At 39.8% G+C, this 12,533-nt stretch overlaps 1 protein-coding gene across 8 annotated transcripts in view; it reads right to left on the bottom strand.

Annotated features, from left to right (window-relative positions):
• TTLL7 (tubulin tyrosine ligase like 7) overlaps nt 1–10,823 on the bottom strand; it is a 66,355-nt gene extending 55,532 nt beyond the window's left edge. For 4 of the 8 annotated variants that reach the window (XR_009278006.1, XM_058842923.1, XM_058842919.1 and 1 more), the window contains exon 1: nt 10,691–10,823. The gene's annotated coding sequence lies outside the window, so the exon portion shown is untranslated. Of the gene's footprint in view, nt 1–9,099; nt 9,224–10,238; nt 10,323–10,690 lie in introns of those variants that run through there. The other 4 variants (XM_058842920.1, XM_058842921.1, XM_058842926.1 and 1 more) reach the window with 4 other exon arrangements.
• Between the last annotated feature and the right edge of the window lie 1,710 nt (nt 10,824–12,533).

The raw sequence follows: 12,533 nt of genomic DNA, 5'->3' as shown, positions 1-12,533 counted from the left end.
TGGTATTTTATCCATTGGAGGGGATCTAAATGGAGTCACTATCCTCATTGGTAGTGAGATGAGACTCCATTATCCTACAATAGGAATATTTTGGCAAATACTGCTCACCTGTAGAGAAATACAGCATGTAGTCACAAAGCCTAGAAAAAAAAAGCCTTGAATATTGATCCTAAACTGGATACTTTGAATACATAAAATAAGAGAGAAAAGTGAAGTGCACCATACTTTATATGCACTAGCTTTAACTTTTATTTAAAACATGAGTATACCCTACAAAAAGTAATTTAATTTTCTGGGATTTGCTTGAACTCATAGGATCAGTATAATGTACTTTCTGAATGATAAGTACAGCATTACAGCGGTAACGCTGTAGTATTCAGTAATTTATTGAGTAATCACATGCCATCTCTGAGCTGCACAGCCCATACTGACAATAGTACCAGAGGTTTTTAATGTAGTTTAAAATAATTCCAAAATTTGAGGAGATATCTGCCCTAAGCATGACTATTCCTCCATTGCTTTAATCACAGCAGAAGCACAGAAGCAGTGTTCCAAATTTGGAACAATATCCGTGTTAGTCCTGTCCTCATCCATCTTGGTCAAGTCCCAAAAAGCTACACTTACAAAAGTAAGTGGATGTGGTGTGTTTGTCTTTTTTTTTCTTCTTTTTTGGTTTTTTGGGTTTATTTTGTTGTTTTGTTTTGGGGTTTTTTTTATGTTAAATAAAAAAAAAAAAAGGAAAGTGTTGATTAAGATGAAGAAATAAGAGCTAGACTTGAAAAGTATTCTGAAATAAAAGTCCTCAACCAGAGGCTGGAGCAGTTACCTTACATTCATTTAGCAGAACCTTACATTGATTTAGCAAGGTTCAATTTTTTTCCATTGCTTTAATCTTATATTTCTTAAAGGTGCATTCATAATGAAAAAGAAATGCATATCTTGCATAGTCAAATGCACGCTGGCTGCAAAGCTAACTGCTTTTCAAATACTCAAAAGAAACAAATACATTAATTTCTTATTATGTTATAGCAACATACATCACTGCCAGCCAAAATAAAACATGACTGGGAACTGAGCCACATACTTTTTTTAAAATTTATTCATATTAACCTAGGCAGAAAATCTGACTCTCTCAGACATATCATACTCTTCACACTATAGAAGAATATTTGTAGCCAGAGAGTAGTATATTTGCCTTATAACCACAGATAAGGAAAAAAGGAAATGCACCAGTCAAAGGCATTTTTAAATCTAAAGATATGTAAAAGTTATAACACACCTAATAACCAAAACAATAAGTCTTTCAGAAAAAGCTTCATTTAATGTGTCAATTCAAATGAGAATGGAGGAGATCTCAACTTACATAGCAAATAGAAAAGAAAAAAAAAAAAAAAGGAGAATAAACTGGCATTCATAGTTGCCTATCTGTGCAGGAATCTAAATATTTCTTCACAAATGTGAAACTTCTCCCCAATTTTTTAGCTCCTTTGATTGCTCAAAGGAAGAAAAAGCTTTCTTCAGGAAATTTCCCAGTTCCATAATCCTGAAAATACATACAAAAATTACAATTTTTTTCTCAAGTCTATAGTGTAAATGAGATCAACCATACAGGATTTTCTCTGTAACCTAGTGAAGTAAATATAGATATTTCTATTGACTTTTCTGGACTTTATATCATGATGTTTCAGTTCCAGGACAGACTTGCTGACGACAAAATTCAGAATTATAATTAAGACTCTGGTCTTATCCACATCAAAACTAGAGTCTGTTTAAACCAAACTTTCATCACTGTGGAGATTACAGCTCAGGCTCACTGAGTTGCCTCCAAATTTCTCTCTTTCTTGGCAAAGATTACAAGCTTCAAGTATCACTTTCAGAATTGCTTGGCTGTCTAGAGGCAGGACTTCGTATTACACAGCTCATGCAGGATTCACATGTTTAGATACAGAGATTACTGTGCAGGTGATACACAGGTATCACTGCCACAGAAAATGCTTCATGCTGCTCTCCACAGAGCAAGTGGACAATTTTGTCCAACTAACAGTTCACAATTTACTGCATTCAGTGGATGCTCCTGAATCTAGTTCTCTATTAAAAGAAAAGATAAACCACAAGCTCAAGGATGGATGAGCAAAAGCATAAAAATAAAGAAAAGGAACAAGAATTCTAGAAAAAGAATTCATTGCAAAATATGTGTGGTGGACAGAGCGCATGAGCATTCAAACTGAAGGCAATAAATTTAAATTAACAGTCTGCAGGAGAGAGTCATAGTGAAAAATATACACAAAAATCACAAACAAACAAATAAAACCTTTGCAGCAGCATGTGGCAGGGTGATATGCCAAATTCTTCTGCATACAATGACTGATAGTGCAAAGCACCTATTTATCATGGATTTGGCTGACAAGATTACATTGCAGAATACATAGTCATACCTCCCAGTGATACAGAACCAGATTTTAAGTAAGTCTAGAGTAGAAGTAGCAAAATCACTTACCTTTAGTGTTGCATTGCTACATTGAAACTATCTAAAGTGTCAGCCCCCTGGAAACAGATTTTTCTATCAATAATTTACAGCTGATACAGTTTCAGGCAGTAATACACCAGGGGAAGACTGGCTGAAGCAGCAGCAGCTCCTTCCCATTTAGCCAATCTCTAGAACTTTTTAGATGTCTTTCTTAACCCTTTCTAGGTATTTTCTCCCTGTGTTTTAGGTGGCAAGACAAAGGCACAATATATGCTCTAAGAAAAGAATGCATTTTTTTCACACTTTACTTAGTGACAAGAGTCGTGGAGAGAAAATCAGTAGGATTTAGTCATAACAATAAGCTAACAAAAAGTAAAATCTAAAAACAGAAAATGACTCAGTGACTGGAAGAAGATATAACAGGGATATGAGATACTGTAACCCGGAAAATGGTTTCTCCAAACGTAGAATTAAGAGGTTAAAGTCAAAATAACACAAAACACTGGTAGAGAAGAAAGCTAAAGTTAATAATTTGCAATAAGAAAAAAGATTCTCATTCTCTTCCAGGCTTGGACCAATGAGATCTGAGCTTTGAAATCAAACCTATCTGATTTCGGTGAAGCCAGCATTACAGTCTTATAGATCAATTTTTAAACCAAATTAAATATTAAGTGTAGTAATGGAAAGAGAAAAGGTACGTTCTTTACTGGAATAGCTGTTTCTGTAGTACTCTGAAATCATTCATATTCCTCAAATGAGGTTGTTTTCTTTTACAATGTCAATTTATACCAATAAGAAATTGTTTTCTGGCATCACTTCAAAAGATGGTTTTTCTTTGTCATACTATTCTTTTACATTAAGAAAAGATTGCTCTGATTTGACAGCTCAGTACATTTTAATGGACTGTGGACCACAAAGGATATCTGACAATAAAAGGTTTGGAAAGTTCCTTTGTTCAAATAGATTACTCTTCCCACACAGAAAAAAAAAAAAAAAAAAAAAAAAAAAAAAAAAAAAAAAGGAAGCCACCAAAAAAAGAACAACCATGGAAGAAAACTGGAGATACCAAGTGCACTCCATTTCTTTTGCATTAGTTTTATAGAAGTCAGACCCATCGGATGTGCCAGACAAGACTGCACTACTACTGCCATACCTATCCTACAATGATGTGATACCTTAAGTTTCAGCTTTCATATTTTCCAGATTCTGTCCTGCATTAGTTTATAACTCTGAACTTCATATAAAGTGTTAGCAAGTTTTCCTCAGTTTAGTTAGACAAAACAATCCTTTCCCAGCTTGAGAACCAAGGACACCATTGCAGCTTCAGGCCCCAAAATTATAAACAGCGAATTGAGGAGAGCAATCTGGGAGGATGTGACTTCATAACCTGAAGCTGTAATTGGACAATTAACCCCAATATGCAAATGGACCAAAGCTTATTAAAGTGTGAAAACTCGTGACCCATCATCTATCTTGGGTGTAGCCACAGTTGGGCTCTTGTACTACCCAAGGTGTAGCCTTTGAAGAAGGCCTCTTTAATAAATACCTACTTTATTCCTTTAACACTTCTAGCCTCTGTTCTAGGTAGCCTCTCAAGGCATTACGTGAAGTATTATGGATAGATTCTAGTGAGATGGGAAAGGATATTGGTAGTTCTGCTAGCACAAATGCCAGCCTTTGGAAATCAGCTGCAGGTAGGTCGCAGCTGGGGAGCAGAATGTGCAAAGGCTACAATGTATGCAAAACACATTTCCCCTTACTTTCTACCCTCTTAGTTTGCAAATTATAAGAGCAGAAGCTCTCTCTGAACAACAGAGAATGTCTCTCCTGCTTGTCCATTCAAGAGAAGGATTAAGGCCTCTACTTCAGTCATAATTAGCCAGGTACATCTTCCAAAACTGAATAAATTACTTCAAGGACTTCAAAACAGTAGGAAATTATAGGATGAAACTTAATGAGACCAACTTAGATATAATTTCATGTGGAAGAATAGAACAGAGAGTGAAATCTGGATATCTCTCCTGAAGTCCCTTCCCACAGATGACTTTTCCCTATAGCTCCTCATACTGTCTTGGTTCCAGGTGTCTTAGAGCCAGCTGTTGCAGTGACACTGCTGCAACTGTACCATTAATCTACTATGCTCAAACAACTGGAACTCTATTATGTATATATATCCTATGACTGAGATTTTTTATTTATCAATGAAACTAAATGATGTGTTGGCTGTGTCAGACCTTCCTTAAACACATGTTCACAAGAATATATCCTCTTTTTTTATTTTCATTTCTAATAAATTTTATTTCATTTTCTCATAAAATATCAAAGACTTGCTTCCTATATATATGTTTGGTTTTCTGAGTGTTGCTTTTGGCAAAAAGGCCACAATGTCCTTTCATTTTCTCTCCATACCTAGAGGCAACAGAACAAAGTAATATATAGGCTTTTTTAATTGACTGCTCGAGGTCATTAACTGCATAATTTCTCAGCCAGTGTCCAGACTTTCAAATCTAACTCTGTATTGTTCCCTTACTAGTCTTCTGTTTCTGCACTTGTGGATGCTCCTCTGGGTCAATATCTGTCACTGTCTAAGCTGAGTTGCCAAGTAAGCACCACACCTCCACTCACTCCCTTGCCCACCACCTCAGTCTCCCAGGATGGGAGAGAGAATTAGAATTAAAGTAAGAAAAGTCATGGGTTGAGATAAAGATAGTTTTCCAGGGAAAGCAAGAGCTGCATGCACAGGAAAAGTAAACAAGGAATTCATGAACCACTTCCCATGGGAAGACAGGCATTCAACCATCCCCACAGCTGCATCACAAGTAACAGTTTGGGAAGACACAAGACAACACTCCAAACATCCCTCCCCTTCCTCCTTCTTCACCTCTCTTTATTTGCCAAGCATGATGTCACATGCTATGGGATACCCCTTTGGTGGGCTGGGATTTGCTGTCCCAGCTGTGTCCCCTCTCAATTTCCCATGCATCCCCAGTCTCCTTGCCAGCATGGCAGCACAAGATGCAGAAAAGGCCTTGGCTCTATGTAAGCTCTGCTTAGCAATAACAAAAACATCTCTTATCAACATGGTTTTCAGCACAAATGCAAAATGTAGCCCCAAACTGTACAGTGAAGAAAATTAACATTTCCCCAGCCAAACCCAGCACAATATCCTAGAGGATTCCCAATTCCATGAACTGGAAACAGATCTGGCTTGAAACAGCACTGATTCCTCTCTCTCACCGCTTTATTTTATTCACTGGATATCTCCTTTCCATTCTCAGAAACATTTTCAGTAAATGCTCCCACTTTTTAAGTGGCTTAAAATGTACCAAAATCATGTTCTCAGATAATTCTTGCTCATTTTTAGAAAAAAAAAAAAACCAAAACCTTTTTATTCAAATTAATGCCTAATTGTTAAAGCTCACTAGTAATTTATAGTCTTTCAAAGACTTCAATATGACATAAAAAATTAGGAAAATATTATATCCCTCTAAAACCCCCATCAAATAAAATGTAATTCACAGGGTAGTTTTTCCTGGGTGAGTAAATTGCACATCTTTGAGATTTCTTTCACCAATAATTCATATGAAGTGTTTTTGCATGTTTCTCCCACCTTTCACACCACCAAGAAAAGCTTGGAAGAATAAAACACTATTACAAATTCACAGAAATTTCATGTTCAATGAACACTAAACACTTGACAACCACCCACAAAAGCATAGAAAGAACAGTCTTCTATCACATAGCTCTATTCTTTATTTTTGAAGAAAGGTTCACTGTGAGCAAGCAGGTAAGAGTGATTTCCCCATCAAATCTCACAATACTCTGTCCTGTCAGTCCACTTGTTTTTTGTGATCATAATCACTATCAAGATCTTCACCTGCAACAATTCACTATTAAGCAACTGATTTTCTCATGCTGTATTCTAGTGTTTCCACTGCACCCTATAGGGATATAACTGTGTTTGCTTTCAAGTGCTAAAAATAAAATAAACACATGTCAACCCAAGGACAAAGTTGAAAGGAAACATACTTTAATGTAACCAAAGAAGAATATATTTAGCATTTTGCTACTAAGCAAGGATGAAAATAAACATGTCAACACATCGCTGTGTCTAACTGTGCAACCCACACTCAACTCTTTCTGCAGCATTTATTATATATGAAAAGTGGATTTAGTCTTCATTTCTTTCTTCTGAAGAGTGACTGTTAGTACTCTGTTACTACTGCTGGCCACAAAGGGCTCCTGAACTGCAGTGTAAAGCACTTCCATCCTTTTAGGCAGTCAGTTTTTCTATCAATTAACAGTAATGTAGCCATCCAAGGTACATTTGGACAGTGGTGCATATTAAACTTCAATTTGGAACCCTTCCAAAACCAAATACAAGCGGGAAGTGGCATGACGTTCACTCCACTCCAGAAAGTGAAAAGTGATCCCTAAATCAGAACATTTTCTTTTGTCTTTCTTTCATTATTATTGTTAATTTGGGCTCTCTGTAAAGTAGTTCCTCTGTCCCCAGAAATAAATGCTCATAAAAACTGCATGCAATTGTATTTTTTTAATATTGCCTTTGAAACAATGTAGATCTACATTTTAACATTTTCAATTATCTGAACTTTAATTTTTAATGGTGGGAAAACCAACAGTACAATTGTATACAGTGGTCTTCTTTTCGGAGATCCTGTATTCTTATTAAAACTGATATTGAAAGCAAGAACCATTATGTCTGCTTTACTTAACCTTTCAAAACACAAAGCCAAACATTTATTCTAATATGTTAGAGTTTGTTTCCTGGCATATGGAATTCAAGGCAGAGGAAAAATTTTGGTAAATGAGTATAAATTAATATGGTAGAATTATGAAAGTATATTGTACAGCTGTATGAACACTTCAGAGAGAAGGCAAGGATGAAAACAGGGAAATGCTCTTATAGCAAAAAACTATTACTTTAACCCCTACAGAACCTGCAGGTTCTTGCCTTCACTGCTATGAACAAGAGGATTCAGTAGACTGGGGCACTATGGAATCTCCTGGTGTGAAAGATTCTGGCTCCAAGGGGTTACAACCCTGGAACAGGAACATTTACTCTGATGCCCACCAGGTTCAAAGGCTGACTCCTTAAGAATGTCACGGCTTTTGTCACATATCTATTCAATTGCAAAGGATTCTTTTACCCATCAATGTAGTAGACATCAACAAATTCCATTCTGAATTTAAAAATACATTAATATTTTAAATATTAATGTTAAAAAGGTTCACTGGTTCTAGTAAACTTTCCAGGAAGCTCATGAAGTCTGCAAAAGGAGTAGTTGCAAACTGTCATTCTGACAGGACTTTAGGTAAGCATTAATGGAGCTCTAAAGAGCTCCTTGTGCTTAATAAGGGCCATTTGACTTCCATCAGTAGGATTCAAATGGCCCCAATTAACTTCTAGGTATGTAGAAAATAAAAATTAATCGAGGGATAAGTATTTTGAAGTTCACAAGGGAAAAACAAAATCCAGCTAATATGCTCCAATATGAATGCTGTGATACTTGGAGCAAAATTTCGTAGCTTTGAAATTTGTATGCACCTTTCCAAATAAAATGAACTCCCTTTTAGGCAAATCCAAACTATTCCTTTGTCACTCAGATCATTGTAGAGTCACTGTGCCAATTATGGATGATGGAAATACCTCATCAAAAAGAAAAAGACTGGCAAGCACTCATTTTTTTTGTCAGGGACTGATACAAGGCCTATCAAAAAAAAAAAAAAATCAGTCTTCATGACTTAGGATTGCCCCAAAAGCCACAACACTTCAAGGCAGTAATAATACTTGGAATTTTCTGAAGATTTGTGGAAACATACAGAAGTGAGAAATTAGCATTGCTGGTTTCTACAATCATAGCACAAAATTTTAAAAGCATTAGTAACTCATATCAAAAAAATTATCTTGAAACATGCTGCCATGTGCATTTTTTAAGACAGGAGCTTTGCAAAAATAGATGCAAGGTAGCTTGGAAGATGTTATCCATTTTTCTATTTCAGACATTAACATTTCATTTCAATTTCTTGTTTCGTAAGGATTTACATACTTAGATTAATGTGTTCTCAATTAGTATGAGACATCTGCAAGTATCTAGTAAATGCAAAAATACTCCTTAACACAACATTAAAACAGAGGCAAAAGAAAAATGAAAAAAGAAAAAGTGCAGAACATTAGAAGATGTGGAGAAATTTGCCATATGCACCCTGCAGAGACTTTTAAAATTTAAAATAAATATCCATGGATAGAGATTCAAAATCAAGAAATCATACTTCAGTCATTCTTGATGTTGACAATTCAGAGCAAATATATTCAGCAGTCAGCAGCAGTCTGCCACATTTCACCTTCAAAATTCTATTTATGGCTTTCATAACCAACATGCAGCATTAGGAACATCTTAGAGAAAAATCCTAACTATACAAAAAACTGCAAGATGGCTTTGTGTCTAACTGCTTGTTGATCAATTAATCTCCTGGTTCTTCATGTGTCCACAATTAAATCTATGCTGCCAATTTACCACTATCAGCTTTGGAAGAACATGGGAACAAATTTGGTTGCAAACCTGAGCTTCAGATTACTAAAATGACTGTTAGATTACTGGAATAATTACCTAATAACTGCTGACAGGCTTGATCTCCTGGCCTCTTCTAACACTCCAAAAGTGCTGGGTAGATCCCTTTAGAAATATGTGGAATGTATCCAAACCATGAGAAATCTAAAATAGGGGCATTTTTCTAAAAAAAAAAAAAAAAATTAATAAAATTAAAAAGTGGCAACTATTTTTCTAGACTTTCTTGCATAATATGGCAAATACCTGCAGGTAAAAACATATTTTGTCACTATAAAAGAAGTCACATATTCTGTATTGAATAGCTCATGTAGCTTTCTGAAGCTTTGTAACATTTTTCTCCAGAGAATCTTGCTTCAGAAGTAATAGTTCCGTATGTTATCACAGACATTATATTTACTCACCACATAGGAAAACCACTGGCATAACACCTGCTTCTCTAATTTTTTTGTTTGTTTGTTTCAACTATCATTGACACCTGTCTTATTTCTACTAAAACCCCTATCGCAGCACTTAAAACAGGGGTAAAAGCTTCTACAGATGCCAAGTCACTGTGTATTTTGAGACACTCTGCAGTATTCGGGGGACAACCAATTTCCACAGAGAAAAGTACTTCTAATCGTTTCTGTGTAGAAAGAACCAGCAGGATTTCTCTGAATATTATTTAGATAGGTACTAACACACTGGTTAATTAATGAGGGATTTAGACAGAAAAGTATATTGAACTAGGGGTGAGTGGGATGTGTGGTTTTGGTTGATTTAGAGGGGGTTTAAGAAGGAATAAAATCTACTTTTGGTACTCAAACTGCAAATGCATAAGAAAGGCACAAAAGTGATCAATACTGAGACCTTAAGTCAGTTTCACAGAGTTCAGCATCAATTGCTTTTCCCTTTTGCTTACAGTTATGTGTGGTTTCAGCAGTAGAAATTCAAAAAGATTCCAGAGATTATGGGCTTCCAGCTAAGCACAGAAAGCACAGGAAGATATTTGACTTGCATCTCCAGAGATTTAACTTGTTCTACATTTCAGCCTCCACTGGGTACCACTGCCAAAAGACGATCCCATTTTAACCTTAACTGGCTCTGAAGGGACCTGGCCGTACATGCGATACGACCCGCACAGACGATGGGCTCCGCATGCAAAAACTGGGGGGAGGGGGGCGAGAAGAGAAAATTAATACCTTTAATCCTGACATGCCTCCTGGTTCCCTGTTCCTCACACTGCGACACGCGCAGTCATCCTCCCTCCCCGCGCCAGGGCTGCCCGCTGCATTGAGGAAACTTCCCGAGGGGCCGCTGCCCGCGCTCCCGCCGCACCTGCCCGCGGCCCCGGGCGGACAGCGCTGCTCCGTGTGCCCCGGGGCAGCGGAGAAGCGGCGGGGCTGCCGGCACTTCCCCGCGGCTCCCGCCCCGCAGCATCGCCCCGAGCCGACGACACATCCCGTTCCTGCAGCCCCCGGTCGCCCAGCACCGCGGCAGCCCCCCGGTCGGACGCGGCTTCCCTTCCCCGCCGGCGATGCTGAATCACGGCGGGCCGCCGCTCCGCCGCCTCTCCCCGGGGGTGGCAGCCTGTCCCCCGCCGCCGCAGGAGGAGGAGATGTCGCTCCCGGCCGGCCCCTCACCCTGACCTCACCTGCCGGGGCGCGGGCGGGCGGTCCTGGAGCGCTCCGGTGCTCGCGGGCGGCGCGTGCTGCGCCTCACGGGCGGCGCGATCCCGGGCGGGGCGATCCCGAGCAGCAGCATCCGCGCCGGGCACGGGCGGGAGGAGGAGCGGGAGGTTACGGCGGGGAGCCGGGACAAACCATTCCCTGCGAGGGGGCACCCCCGGCGGCTGTGCGGCCGGGCGGGGCGGGGAGCGAGGGCCCTCCCACACAGGTACGTGCGAGAATTGCGCCCAAGGGGCGGCGGGCGGCGTTCGCGGAGTGGGACGGGCGGCGCCGCGGGCGGGAGCAGCACTGCCGGTCCGCCGGTGCCCCCCGCAGCTCTCGGTGGATCGGCCCGCGCTGTCTCGCTGCCCGAGGACGCGAGCGGACCCGGCGGTCGCGGGCTGCCCCGGGTGCTGCCCGCGTGGCCGCCGGGAGGAGCGGGGAGGGCCGCGCCGCCCTCAGGGCCGGCTGCGGCCGTCTCCCTTCGGCCCCTCCGAGCCGCGGACGCGGGGCCGACTCCGGCTGCCGGGAAGCGCTTCAGGAACCCTGCGCAGCGCTCCCCGGCTGAGGAGCCCCGCGGGCGGCCCGAGCGCGCCCCGCCGTGAGGCGCCGGGAGCCTCCCCGAGCGGCCGCGGGGCTCGGCGGCGCGCGAGGCCGGGGCCGGTGGAGGCGCCCGCGGGGCCGGAGCTGCCGGCGGTTCCCTGCGCACAGCCCAGCACCTGCCCGCGAATCCGTGCCCCTGCCCGCGGCCCTAAACGGGTTTTTTCCTCTTCCCCTTCGGACCCGTAGCCAAATGTTTTCCTCCCGTGTGCACAACCGCTGTTTGCCGCTCTGAAAGAGCCATTTCGGGCTTTTCCTGAAATACTTTGCAGACTCACATAAAGACACGTGACCTAAGCAGATAAATGCAATAAAGATTGGAAAAAATAGAGAAACGCTTGTCAATTTTTATTTTTTTTTTAGGAATTTATCAGAAGAATAAAAAGTTTCACAAAAAAATACTTAAAGAATAAATAATAAATTCACAAGTGAAATTTAGTCAGTTATCTCAGTAGATTATGTAGTATCCTCTGTGTTTACCAAGGTTAGGAGCCCAATGCACAAGCAGCAGAAGTCACCATGGCAGTTGATTTCAGCTGCATCATGTTTGCCGTGGAACTAGCTGTAATCTTTTATTGACTTTTCTGGTTTATTAATTAATTATCTTACTTTGTTCATACTATTACATTCTTACATCACACGTTCCTCACTTCTACATACCTTTAACATCAATTCCAGTCTAGTCTTCTCTGTACAGTCTCTTGGCTAAAATAAGAATGTCTACAGCTACCTTTTTAAGGCAGAAATAAATATATTCAGTTGGCTTAGTTTCAGGTTTTCTATTTCTTGGTCATAAAGAACTGAAATAAAGTAGACAATGTTACATGAAAATGAAAATTTAATTGCAACTTGATCAGCATTAAGTTTTTTTACTATATTTAAACATCTTTTGAGGTAAGCTAATACTTTAATAGGAACAGATTGTGGACTTCTTACAAATGCTAAAATTATTATTAAGGACAGAAAACCACATGAAAAATCCTTTAGGAAATCCTAGAGAGATGTCAGACTGTTTTCTCATGTGTGGTATCAATTTGTAGCTTGTAAAGTTGAAGAATTTACTTTTTACAGATATGGTATTTTTCATTGGGTTGGATGACAGATTACATTGTAGTTTTTTACTGTTTTTATTTTATAATTTAAAAAAATTTTAATTTTTTTTTACAGAAATTATGATTTATTTCCCACTGAAATGTTTGTTGGGCTTTTCAAAAATAAAAACGAAAAAAA

This window comes from Poecile atricapillus, chromosome 7, assembly GCF_030490865.1.
Source record: "Poecile atricapillus isolate bPoeAtr1 chromosome 7, bPoeAtr1.hap1, whole genome shotgun sequence".
Taxonomy (NCBI): domain Eukaryota; kingdom Metazoa; phylum Chordata; class Aves; order Passeriformes; family Paridae; genus Poecile; species Poecile atricapillus.
The sequence above is the reverse complement of the archived record's forward strand: the minus strand, read 5'-3'. Positions and strand labels throughout refer to the sequence as shown.